General features: G+C 41.3%; 1 protein-coding gene across 4 annotated transcripts in view; it reads right to left on the bottom strand.

The window, feature by feature from the left end:
- The window catches only part of LOC131688838 (RNA-binding protein MEX3B), a 101,440-nt gene that overhangs the window by 8,740 nt on the left and 78,883 nt on the right, over positions 1–13,817 (bottom strand). The window contains exon 1 of one of the 4 annotated variants that reach the window (XM_058973396.1): positions 5,969–6,664. The exons of the other annotated variants lie outside the window; for them this stretch is intronic. The gene's annotated coding sequence lies outside the window, so the exon portion shown is untranslated. Of the gene's footprint in view, positions 1–5,968; positions 6,665–13,817 lie in introns of those variants that run through there. 4 annotated transcript variants of the gene reach the window in all.

Here is a 13,817-nt window from a genome sequence, read left to right as displayed (position 1 = left end):
CGTCGCGACAACGTACGCGCAGCATCTTGAAGCAGCGCTGCCATCGGAGGAGGAGCTCATCGATGCTATCTTTGAGGACTGCTGGACCAGGACAAAAGCAGCCATAAGCAGCACTGCGGAGAGTGTCTTGGGATACGTACAGATAAGTCGACGAAACGATTGGTTCGATGGCGAGTGCCAAGAGATATTGGACAAGAAGAATGCAGCATGCGCAGCGATGTTGCTTCAAGCCACTCGTCAGAACGTGGAGTCATATCTACCGAAGCGAAAACAGCAGACTCATCTTTTGCAGGACAAAAAGCGCTGCCCGGAAGAGTATGAGAGAGAGAGAGGAGATAGAGCTGCTGTATCGCTGTCGGGAAACGCAGGCGTTCCTCAAGAAGCTGAATGACTCTCGCAACGGTAGAGATAAGGAAGGTGGCATCTTGACGGACGAACGTGAGGTGGTCGAAAGGTGGAGGCAGTACTACAATGAACATCTGAATGGTGTGCAGGCGGACAATCGGGCGTTCGAAGAGGACGATTATGTCAGTGTCGCAGCCGACGGGGATGTACCGGCGCCCACTATGAATGAGGTTAACGAGTCTATTCAACAGCTCAAGAACAACAAGGTAGCTGGTAAGGAAGGTCTAGGTGCGGAACTCTTCAAGGTGGGTCCGGAGAAATTGAATAATTGAAAGAATGTGGGACAGAGAACACCTACCGGAGAAGTGGAAGGAAGGGGTCATCACTCCGATATACAAGAAAGGCGACAAATTGGACTGTGAATACTACAGAGTGATCACAGTGACAAATTCCGTTTAAGGTTGCACAGAGAATGCGCGAAATTCGCAAACGAAAAAAGCAGCTTTTTTCCACACCGTATGTCAGATCTTCATAAAAATCAATCAGCAGTACTGTAACAACATTCTACATACGCTGATTGATTTTTATGAAGATCTGACATACGGTGTGGAAAAAAACTGCTTTTTTCGTTTGCGAACTTTGCGCATTCTCTGTGCAACCTTAAAAAAGTGCTATCCCAGATTCTGTTCCGGCGCCTAACACCGCTGGTAAATGGATTTGTCGGGAATTATCAGGCCGGTTTCATCAACGGCAGATCAACAAACAACCAAATCTTTACTATACGGCAAATCCTCCAAAAATGCCCAGGTCCCGACACATCACCTGTTCATCGACTTTAAAGCCGCATGACACGGTGGACCGTGTAGAGCTATGGAAAATGATGGACGAGAACGGCTTCCCTGGGAAGCTGACAAGACTGATTAAGGCGATGGCTATGTGGAGGAGAAGGATGAACCACGAATTTGCGCGACTCTATGGTGAGCCAAGTATCCGGATAGTAGCTCAAGCTGGAAGGGTACGGTGGGCGGGTCATGTTGTGAGGATGCCGGACAACAACCCCACCAAGTTGGTTTTCACCTCCAACCCGGCAGGTACAAGACGGAGAGGAGCGCATCGTTTCCGGTGGCTGGACCAAGTAGAGCAGAACCTGGTGAGTATCCTGAGAGGTTGGAGACAAGCAGCAACTGATTAAATCATGATAATATGATGTATAATCAGGAAATATAATATAGACAGCGCAAATGTACCGGTTGGGTTACAGCCAGTAAGTCCAACCGGAATTTTAGTTAACTCTAGTTAGTATCTAGCTCCAGTGACACAACCGAATTTCAGCATATTTTCCGGCTGGACTTACTAGGCGACCTCGACCCAAACGGCTCAAAAAGGGTCCACTTTTTTCGGCATAACCATGTTCCCGGAATACTTCCTCTAGGAAGGTCAATTTGACCAATAACCCCACAATTACTACCCAATGCATGTTTTTGTTAAATCACGCCATGCAACATACGATTTTTGGAAGTAATCTCCTTTTTCGGAGGAAGCCGGCATTCCGAATATTGGGGAATATTACGATCGAGTGGCCGTTACCGATATCGTCAAGGTCCGGCCAGATGAACTTATGGTATCTGTTAGCGACTTTGAACAGGCAAACAATATGGCTAGCTCCGAGCTTTTTACGGAAAAGCACTGTGTCCACGTACCCGCCCGGAAAGTCGAGATTGATGGGGTAGTAACCGAAATGGGGTTTACTTGCGAAGATTTGCTTAAGTGTAGGGTTGATTCCTTCACAAACCCTTTGCTTAAACCAGTGAAAATTCTGGATTACAAGCAATTGCGTTCTGCAACAATAGCGGAGGAAAATAAATTTCTTATCCTCCATACTGCCTATGATTGCAAATCAGTCCCATAAAGATAGGAAATTTCATAGAAAACGGGAGAAATACGCGATCATGGGTAGCATAATCCTCATTTCGGGTGACTTTTGTCGAGTCTACTCTTCCGAGCATTGGTCTTTTAGGCCGAGAACGTCTACATGCTTGCCTTTTTCTGACGCGGGTCATGCTTTCATTGTAAACAATATGGCCATACATGTCCCGCGCACAAATTGCGCGAAGAAACATTTAACCCTTAAATGCATACTGTTGCCATTTGGCAACACACATAATTTTATGATATAAAGCCTCAACAAGAGGGCTTAGAACCATCGAAAACAACGTTTCGTACGACCTCATGCGAAACATTGATTAAAAGGGCTACGCGTCCACTTTATCCGAAACCATCGAATCAAATCAAGAACTTCTTCCGGGAGAGAGTACAACTTTGTGGTTGACTTGATTCTCGACAACGCGATTCAAGCTCAGACGAAACGAGTACTCGGTGGGCAAAATCGCGAACGGGTTTTGTAGCCCATAGTAAGACAAAAAAATGCTCAGAGCTATAAACGATGAAGTCCCTCACAAACAAAAGCTTTTTAGATGGTGAATCGCCCGATAATTTCAGAAAAAAGCACGATCTTAAAAACAAATAAAAGCTAAATGAAGGTTAAAAAAACGGATCCAATGACGCCGGTTCGTCGAAGTGTTAACGCGAGAAACATCGATGAATACTCCGGATTCTGAGCTGATAAAGAAAAACTCGCGATACGTCCCCTCACGAAATGTGGTAGGCGACGGATAATGTGACGCCAGGTCACACTTAAAGGACTCGCGATCATTCCTATATGTCCCTCATCTACTTTTTATATTAACTATAATTCCTCGTTCTCAAAAGTACTGCCCTCGTGGAGCCGGTCCGTACCAGAGTCCATTATGTGTCCGCCTTTGCCTTCACCACTACGTCAGCATTCATGGAATTGAAAGCGGGAGCAACCTGATTGTTTGGCCACTTTTGACTCGACACAAGAAAAATTCTGCGGCGCTTCTTGCCAGTTCTTGCTGATGCAAGAGGAAGGAATTTGCTCTAAGCAGTAGTGATGCGAATCCTTGCCTCCGGTGATGTTCTAAAGCGGCCATCCGTTTTGTTCTTGGCTTACGACGCAGAGACTCTACGGAAAGAGAGCTTCATTAATACTGCCCCTTTGGGTCTGTTGTTTCGTGTGGCGGGGCTGTCATGGACAGCTCCCCGTATATCTTCCATAGTACCTACAGAGGAAAGCGTGGAAAAAGCCTTATTCTTCGTCATTTCCCAGCGTACGATGCTAAGAGAAGCGTGTTGCTGGTAAGTGCTTCCCTATGGAATCGAGTGACGCCTTGCAGTGAAGGATGCCTTCAGCAACAAGCTTCAAGAAAGCGGTGAATAGGATAAGCAACAAAAAGGGGCCAAAGTGCAAACGATGCCTTCGATATTTGCACAGTGGACATTGCCAGGGAATACCCGATGAAGAATTGGACCAGCAGAGGTTCGGTGTTCAGCAAACAACGGACAGTAGCTGGTAACTGTTTCTTAAATTTTGATTATAGATGTTTTAACCTTAGGGCTATTCGCCTCTTTTCGGGTTATAGAAATCACTTTTGGAAAAATCTCTAACCCTATGTGCGGGATTGGGAATAGAACCCAGGTGATCTGCGTACAAGGCAATTGATTTACCAACTACGCTATGCCCGTCCCAACTGTGTGTTTGGTTCTGGTGCGAGAGATCATTTCACAAAAGATTGAACCATACTCATAATTGACCATGGCTGCCGTTAAAGGCACAATGAATATTGTTACTACTGGTTCCGTGAACTAATTTGCCATTCATTGTCCAGAGAACCCTCCAGTTGATGTACACAATGTTAAGTTAATCCGGAGGATCCAACAATCTACAGTCCGACGTGAAGTGGCGTTTCAAAAACCAAGCCGTTGAAGTAATCGACAAAAACTGCGATGCAACGAGAAGAAGGCGCTATCTCCTGGATCAATGTCAGCAAACTTGGACTTCTGATACAGATGAATAGGAGCCTTTCAATTCAAGGCGAATATTATTTCCTGAAGACAAAATCTATAATCGAGGCTATAGACGCATTCGATCAGCTTTGTGATTCAGCATAGAAGCCAATCTGATCGAAGTTAAAGGTTCTTCGAAGTGGCACCGGTAAGAAATACAAATCGTCCCGAAAGCCATCATTATCGAGGCATGGATCGTACATTAAACGTCAACTGAGTACATACACTCCGAAACAAAATATTCTGGCGGAACAGGTCTATTATGAGCTACCGAAGAGAGTTTTTCGATACATTTATGCCACGCGGAATCGAACTTTTCAGCTAAGAACTTCCCCCAAAATGCCTTGAAAAGTTCATGGGTGTACACTGGGCCGGAGGTAGCGTTACAGGAAGTCAAACTCTGATACTCTCATCATATTTTGCGGTGAAGGCTTCGGATTCACGCAAACAAACTTGCGTAGATTGAAAGTGATTTAAGTTCCAACGAAACAAAATTTGTGGAACTCGCAGAATGTCCAGAACATATCGATGAGATAACAGAAGATACAACCAGTTTTTGAAAATACCCAGGCTGTTTAAGATGGTAAAAAAAGAATACAATCGAACAACGAAGCAAACATATTGAAATTTATTTCTTTGGTGTGCTAACGAACGGAATCCATGCTACCTAACGTACATACAAAGCTATTGCAAAGAGTTAGAATGCATCGATTACGAGAGGCACTAGGAGCTCATCCGGATCAGTCTGAGGAATAGTGTTGGAAGAAGTAGACGGTCAGAACTTAGAATTAACATAGCAACTCAAATTCAGGAAATTCTGCAAGAGATTTCTACAATCTGAAGCTTCAAAATGATCCCGCAAAGTTCCAGAAAATCTTACATGAGTCTTAACAGATTTAAAGAACTGCTACTAAATTCAGAAAATTTGCACGAAATTCACGGAACTAACTCCGTTCGTGATTTCTTTTATGATATGAAGAGAAACTATAAGAACTTTCACAAAATCCTACAATCCTCAAGAAACTTTACGAAACTGAAGGAACTGTTTTGACTCCAACCGATGATGCTGGGAACTATCCTCTAAAATTATAAATCTGTACCAGCGGAACGTCAGTCTCTACCACTCGTTTTAACCGTACGCAAGTGGCAGTAGCAAAAGTGTATTGTACGGTTATAGACTGTATTCAACAACGGAATGAATACCATGTGATCCGAATCAAATAAAACATTTTCAATCGAACTTCCGATTCAGCTGTGATCATCGCGCCAATGTTCTATTCATGCCTAATGTAGGACCACCGATCTCTGGAATCAGTACTTTTCGAATTAATAGACAAAATTGCGACTTCAATTTTAATACTTGCCAGAACTGAAAATTTGTATACATTTGATTGCAAAGTTTAATAGATTAGCAATATCAATTTTCATTTGTAATTTGTAATTTTATTGAGCACGATAACCTGTTAGTACAGACTTTGAATCAGGTCAAGGAAGTTTTCATATTATTATTATCATATTATGATCAATTAAAATCATGTATCAGCTGAGTCGTTCCATCGAACTTGAGGTAACAGAATCGCTGCAAAATTATATCCCGAAAATAGACCGAAAATTTCAACCGTCTAACTGGCTGGAAAGCTTATAAAATTGTACAAAGACCTCCCAAGAAAGGTTGATCATGTGCTCAAGTTTCCCTTACCTGGGTATCTTTATCCTTTTTTACGTTGTAACAATTTATCCAACTCGGCAGCCTTTTCGTTTGATCTGCCTCTTCCTCTGATCGTGCTACAAACGCGTGGTAATCCACCGTGCAAATCTCCTGCAAGTTCTCGAACACCAACGGCAATTTGCCGCTGAGCAAAAAATATATTCCTTGATACTGCCGTTTGACTAGCTGAGGATATCCAACTGATAACTCTCCTTCTCTCTCTCTTTTCTCTTCAGAGCTTCGATATGCTTATTTTATTGCTCTTCTTTGTGCTATTCGACACTGATCTTCACTCGATTTTCGTTAAAAACAACTGCACAACCTATACGGATCAGCCTGGAAAACGACCAAACAACTGTCATGCACCGTGCAACAACAATCTTCAATCCAAGCGTGATTAGGACTCGGAAGCCACCAACTTCTGACGAAACCCACTCGTGTGCCGGTTTACATTCGAAGGAAAAGAGTAACGATGCGCGAACACTTCCTGTTTCGACGTGCGGTTTCACGACGAGTACCGATGATCAAGTTATGGTAGGTAGGAATGGTACTGCGCTACGGCTCAGGACCAAACAGTGCGTCCGTTCGCGATGAAACACATTTTACTTCTGCTGCCGATTTACCGGTCGAGGATCGCAGAAAGGCTTCCTTTCGTCGTCCGTCACTGCACGCAACGAAGGTTTGTGCGAAAAGGATTGCGAGTGAGCGAACGACAGAAAGAGAGGGGAACGTGCGCAGCTGTTTGTGTGCGATCAGTTGAGTGACTCGCTCAACTGAAGCATCTGCCTGCGCTGCATCGCTCATGAGCAGCTGCGCGCCCCGAGAGAGAAATGAAAAAATGGAAAAATACACTCCTATAGTTCAAGATGTTTGAAGCGGAGGTAGGTGATTTCGATGATACGATTCAGATTTCAACGGCTGCAATGAGAAATTTCTTAAGCTTTTATTTTTAAGACCCATCTGAATTTTGTTTTTTATATTGTCGTAACATCATTACAAAAGTTGGGTTTGTGGAGTAAAATTATCCATTTTCTGACGCGGTTTTTCAAATATTAAGTATAAATGAATTGCATATTCAAAAGTCCACTACTACATAGAGTAAATTGCTTATTTTCACCATACTAAGAAAGGTGTCTCACTAATTCGTCAATTTCTCGCCTTACAATCAATGGAATGCGTAAAAATTGACAACAGCTTTGCTTCGTTGATAAGGACCAAGATATTAACACAAATGCACCGAAAACAGTCTCGTGTTTGAGCGCAATCGAATTGAGTGCCCGTATTGCTGCGCTACCATTTGACTCAAAGCGTTAAACAAAGATGGCAGACTGCTCTAACCAACGAAACTCTGGGTTGCATGAACTATAGAAATGTTAACCCATAAAACGTAGGTATCGACTGTCTCATCACAATCAGTGACCGTCGTATAATAAAACACCATATCCAAGAAAAAATGACTTACTACACCCAGGGTTCAGCTGTAACGAAATCGAAATCATGAATCATTATTATTTACTCATTAAATCAAAATACATGTGAAACTCATTGGATTATTGTCCGCTCAGATAATTATGCTTCAAAAATTCAAAATAATTGCAAACATTCTTCTGAGTCAAAACCAATGGGGCTGTTTGAGAAACACTAGAATTTCGGCATCGATCAGAATGTGCACCAAAGCGCAATCTATCCCCCGTTTCTTACGCTAGGCGATATAAACTCGCATTCAGCGGTATAATTCAGTCCTCCAGAATTGCCTGGAGATCCCGCCGCTGATAAAGCAGTTTTCGCAGTTCAAGCATACTACTCAATACTCAAAATATCGTCCGGAAAACCCAATTGCTAAAATTCAGCGCTTGAAAATTAATGTTACCGGTAAGCTAGAACTAGTAACGAAGCTAACGAAGAAGAGTGCCTGGATGCTAACACCGTAGTAAAACGAGTAGAGCAGAAGAAAACTCAGTCAATTGTTGTATCTGTCCGTTCAGAGCATATTTCAATTGAAAATGATAGTGCATCGCAAGATCTACGCTTGCATTACACCCACCCAGATCAGATCGGCCATTCGAACCAAGCGGATTTTTCCAAACGCAGAGGAAACCCGCAGGCATTGGAGAGGTGGTCAACTTAATCCGAAGAGTATGTTAAGCTAAAGTAGATCAAGGTGCACCCAAAAGGCGATGTGAGCTCCATCGCAGACGGTTGAGTCGATTCCATATACAATATACGCTTAGATGCATAGTCTTTTTGAAAGCGGTTCTCCCTTGACCACGAACTAACTAGCTGCGGTTGAGAATAAAGTATGGAACAGATCAGCGAAAGATAGTTCCGATTGTCAAGCTTCCACTTCCACATATTTCGGCATGCGTGACCGTTTGTCCGTAAAACTGAGCCAGTGAAGAATGAGCTAGTCACTCCTTGCCTCGCGAAAGACAGCCAACTTTAGCACTACAGTTGAACAACATAAAATTTGAACCAACAATATAGCTTTTTTGACAAAATATCCAATGCAGGCCCGTGCGCAAGGGGAGGGTTTTTGGGGGTTCAAACCCCTCCCATGATAGTTTTAAATTACTTTTGAAAAGTTCTTAACTTCCTGATCTGGAAAAATAATAATACTGTGAGCCGTTTTGATACACAAAATGTTATTTTGGGTTCGGTCATTCTAGTAACAAGTTTTCGAAGAAACCCTGCGAGGAGAGCAGTAAAAGGATATAAGTTAAGTTGGTCGGCATCTCTGGATCGTTCCACGTCTCGGCATATTTCGATATTAACAACAGTTGAGAGTAGATCAATTACACAGTAAAAGTCGGTCAGCAAGCTAGCAACAGCAGCTAAGGAGGAATAATAACGAGTGGACAACACGAACTCGGAAAAAATCGGGATATCAATGTCTCGAGAAATTCTACCAGAGTGGTTGAGAACTAAATAGGTCACGAAAACGGGCATCGATATCCGGAGAAATTCCGCCGTCGGGAAACTCTCAGCACTAGCTAGTAGATAAACAGGAACGAGTATCGCTAAAAAGAATAACAAACCCTACGAATATGGTTCTCAAGAGATGTAAGTAGTTGTGTTCGGCATCTCTGGATTGGAACGCGTCTCGGCAGAGCACAATTCCTCCTGAAGTAGTACATAACGAGGTCCCAGAAGGATAAGGATTGGGGATAACAAGATATTTAGGTTTAGTCAGTAGGCTTACTACAAACCACCACAGTAAGAATCCGAAAGTACTATGATCTAGCAGGCGGGCGGCGGTGTCTCATCAAGATTTTTTCTCGATAACAGATATTGTCTCAATCTGTTGAGCCGAGTCAACACAAGACTCAGCCTTCCGGATCTCGGAAAAAAATCGTCAACGTTTGAGAGTTTCTATACCGTCCTTATATAAGAAACAAAAAAAATCAAAACCCCTCCCTTGATAATTTTCTGCGCACGGTCCAATGCCAAGATTTTCCAGACTTTTTTTTCTCGAAAGAAGTGTTTAACCTTCTTAGCCAAGTCACTTCCAACGATATATAACCCCCTATAAACTGAAACGGTCGGTACGGTTGTCCTCGTTTCTTCCTCATTCAAGATTCAAATCTATTCGTTAGTTCAATTGTTCATTAAATGTATAAATTAATTGTCCTATATTTTTGAAACACCTTTAAATCAACTCTGTACAGTAGGCCTGGCCGTTTTAAGATTTACAACATATCATAATATGCATTAATATTTGAAGCATTAATAAGAAAAACACTAAAGAATAACTGCGGTGTTTTCCAGGATGCTTATCAATACTGACTGTGTAAATTTAGATTCAAAATACTTTGCAGCGCTGGTTAGAAGATTTATTTATGTACCGAAAAAATCATGCAGTTCCCTACCGTGTGTTTCACACTTAAGGTTAAACAGAGAATGGGCAAAAATCGAAAACAAAAAAAGCAGTTTTTTTCATGCTGTGTATTAGATCATTATAAAAATCAATCAGCAGTACCGTAACAACATTCTACATAAGCAGATTGATTTTTATGAAGATCTAACACACGGTGTGGGAAAAACTGCTGTTTTCGTTTTAAATTTTTGCCCGTTCTCAGTCCAACCTTAAATTTACGCAATATGACAACCAGGTCGCATGCAAATTGAAAACATATTATCTTTTCCAAAACGACGCACTAAAATTTCCAACAGATAAACACATCAATTATATATCAAATATATCAAAATGAAGTGTGTCAGGAATGTACTTTAAACGTCAGCGTCTCTCAAATCAAATGTGTACGAATGTTATACTCATAACAAACAAGAGAAAAGCCTTTTGCAATTGCATTATTATTGAAATTAAATGAAAGTTGGTTGAAATTAGCTGTCAATTCAGTCAAACTCACCCACTAAACGCAATGGTGATAGTAGCGGATCTGGTGGTGATGTCCCAACTACATTGGAATAGGCCTTTAATTTTTAGGCCTTTAATTTCAGCGTCAACTCTGTCCCCGCTTCTTTCGAACCAATCTGGAAACAGCTCGTAATTGGATGAAATTGACATCAACATAGGGTTCGGTTCGAAAATTAAAGGTGCTAAAGGGCTGCTTGAAAGTGCTGTCGTAATTTGGATAACGTTCATCTGTAATTATACTGCGTAGCACGGTTTGTTTAACCCTTTGGTTTGGGCGGGATATTAATGACTTCAACGTTATTACCAGACTTTTATGCTTTCTATCCGGATCACATATATCGGCTGATGAAAAATAAGCTTTCGTTTCCAAAACACTTCTAAAATATCATCAAAAATAGTTTCGACATTTCTATAAAGCCTAAAATAATCTAATTGTAGTATTTAAGCCAATTCTCGCGGTTCATTTAGAATAAATTTTCAATCTAAACAAGTTAAGTGCAGTATAACATTAACATATTTTCAAAAGGGGTTTAACAAAATAAGTTATTTTACTTGGAAAAGGAAGCCAAGTGGGGGATCCGGTTCTAGCTCTGTGGTAGTGTCGTTCTTTCGTCATGTTCGCCTGATTTTGGAAAATAACAAAGACGGTTTTCGAGTCACTTGAAATAAGTGTGTCGATTTTTCCCAGTGTCCTTTTTGGGACCAACAGATCGTTCAGCATTTTTCTATGGGGGTAATGTAAATGTACACGCCACTGAAAATCTACCTAAAATTCAGTACTTTTGACTCAATCTCGTGGTATCGTGCAGGAAGATAAAATTAGGTAAACCGTGTTGAAGGTAGTTTCCATTTAACTACGGCAAAAATTATAACTCAACCCTGAGTTTAATTTACTTAAATTTAAGTTGAATTTACTTAATTTTGAGTATACCCCAAACAACTTAACCCATTATGTCCTAGCGTATGAAATTTCATACGCAGAACTATCAATCGTTCAACGCGTATTTACTGCAGAATTTTGGCATCTAACTGCTTTATTATTGCACTAATGGGATCATTACACCTCATATTTCATTGTGAAACAAGACAACTGCCATTTTCTATAATTTTGTTTACATTTTTGAACCGTGTATAGTTGGGGCAAATGGCGGTTGAAAAGTAAGCAATACATTTAATTGAATTTTATTGTTGGAATTCCTGCTAATAATTCCATTATGTGACAAAACGTTCCTACAGGTGTAAAAGAAGTGTTGTCTATCACAAAATCCGAAGAAATATGTCAAACAACTTAAAATTTGATGTTTTTATTTAAGCGTACGAAATTTTTTGCGCGAGATATTTTCATTCTCAAAACCATTTTAAGCGGTGATTTTATTTTTCCCATAATCTTTGATACATTTTTTGGTGGAATTGAAGATATCACTGCATTTGGCTCACTTTTTGAAACCCCTGGGTTATAATGGGTTAAAAGTACCTTACTGCACGGAAGACCTCGACTGAGTCGAATCTCTCGTTTTGTTTTTGACAACACTAATAAGTGCGAAAGCGACGCATAGCTCAAAAGTACCTAAATTTAAGTTAAAAGAACTTATTCTGTAGGTTATTTTACGGTTGTGTGTATGCTCTCAGCAATTGTTCTTGATATTGTATAGTTTGATCTTTGAAAAAAGAAACTAATTTCTAGTCTATGAGAACTTTATATAAATACTTCTGAAGGATTCTACTGAATCAATTTCAACTAATTCCACTACCTTCTTTTGCGTAGATCTTGGATCTCATGAGTGATTGAGTGAGCCACTCTCTTTCTCTCGATTCGCAATTCGCAGCGTTCGCATCGGGCAAAAGAAATCCATCGAAGCAAACGTTCGCTCTCTCTCTCTGTCTGTCACCGGGCGCGCACACACATGCGCAACCAATGAAGGCAGATGAAAAACGCGCGCGCAACGACCCGGCAAAGCCTCCAAAAGCAAAAGCCCGTTTGGATCCACGTAATAGTGCAATGATGGCTTTCTCGTGTCAGAAGGACGGCTTGTATTTTAATTTTAAGGAATTTTACGACACAGCTTGTTTTTTTAAATTAATTAAAATTGACACGTTTAATACCCGTACGTATAGAAACGATCTATGCACTATGTACGTTTGTTTAAAAAGAACTTATACGAAATCACATTTTCGCGCAATTCCACATCCTTTCCTCGCCTGTTCCCAACTAAACTCAACCGAGCGAACGCCATATCAAAAGAGATCTGCGATCAGAATATGCGGCACACATAAAAGCAACAACAACGACGACAACAGACCACATGTCGATCAGCGAAGCGATTCAGCCGGCATGTTGCGATGTTGTGTGTGGTGTGTGCGGCGGCGCGGCTGATGATTGGAAAAGAGACCGAAAGTGCTGCTGCCTGTTTCCATGTCTGCGCTGTAGGTACCTAACGACACAGCAAATAATAATGGATGTATGTAATGCAAACGACATCGTCCTTCGCATATACACATAGCTTCTTGCGCAACGAACTGAAGAGTGTAGCATGTTGTAGCTCTGCTTAGGTCAAATTTGAAATCATGTCTGTTTCTATTAATTCAAATAAACGAGTAAACAATTATCTTTTCAATTGACTTATATTTAACAATAATATTGAATCTTTGTTGTGCAAAGGAAAAAAAAACAAGAGCAAATTATGTTGCAGATCGGGGCTTTGCCTTCAATCGAAGCATGCCATGGATTTGCAGTCGACCGCATCACCACAAATTTGTTCTTCTTTGCCTTCTCAGAACGGCGGCTACTGCTCAGCATCACGATGCTTCTCCTCAGCCCTGACTGGACGTTGAGGAAGACAAACTTGCCAGACTGTCGCATGGCTGAAACTGAAAACACTATACTATACGTCTCATGGCTCGGATGCATCAGCACATTTGGCTGGGGACGACGGTTTATAAACATTCTGAATTGATGAAGCTAAGACTTTCAACAAGAGGACAATCATGGAAGAGGTCAATGACCGGATATCAAAAATTGGACCGACGTCACAATGTTGCAATTCTTTCGGTTTAAAATGTTTTTCCCAAGCAACATTGAACCAGATAACCAGAAGGAAATAAAGTACTGAAACAGCAAACCTTCCACGGAGGAAGCACCCTCGAATCCAATGTGCCAGTTTAGAAGAAGGACAAAACGTGCAGAAGTCATCGAGTGCAATCTGTTTGTGTCTGGTTGCTGATCTGGTTTGATTTTTCGGATTTTGTTCCACAAGACACTCACACATTCATACATAAACTACGTCTCCCTCTTCGGAGTCGTCTGGCGGTGTAGGGGGTTGCCACCTTGATTCAGTAAAAAAAAGCACGAAACACGAAAGGATAGAAGACAGAAGGGAAAACAGCGAAGCAAAAAAAAACAACTAATGAAAAGCATAAGCTAAAGGACATTGTTAGTGTGCGAGTGTGTGTGAGTCTGTGGACTGG

The sequence above is a fragment of the Topomyia yanbarensis genome, chromosome 1, assembly GCF_030247195.1.
Source record: "Topomyia yanbarensis strain Yona2022 chromosome 1, ASM3024719v1, whole genome shotgun sequence".
In the NCBI taxonomy this organism is placed as follows: Eukaryota; Metazoa; Arthropoda; class Insecta; order Diptera; family Culicidae; genus Topomyia; species Topomyia yanbarensis.
The sequence above is the reverse complement of the archived record's forward strand: the minus strand, read 5'-3'. Positions and strand labels throughout refer to the sequence as shown.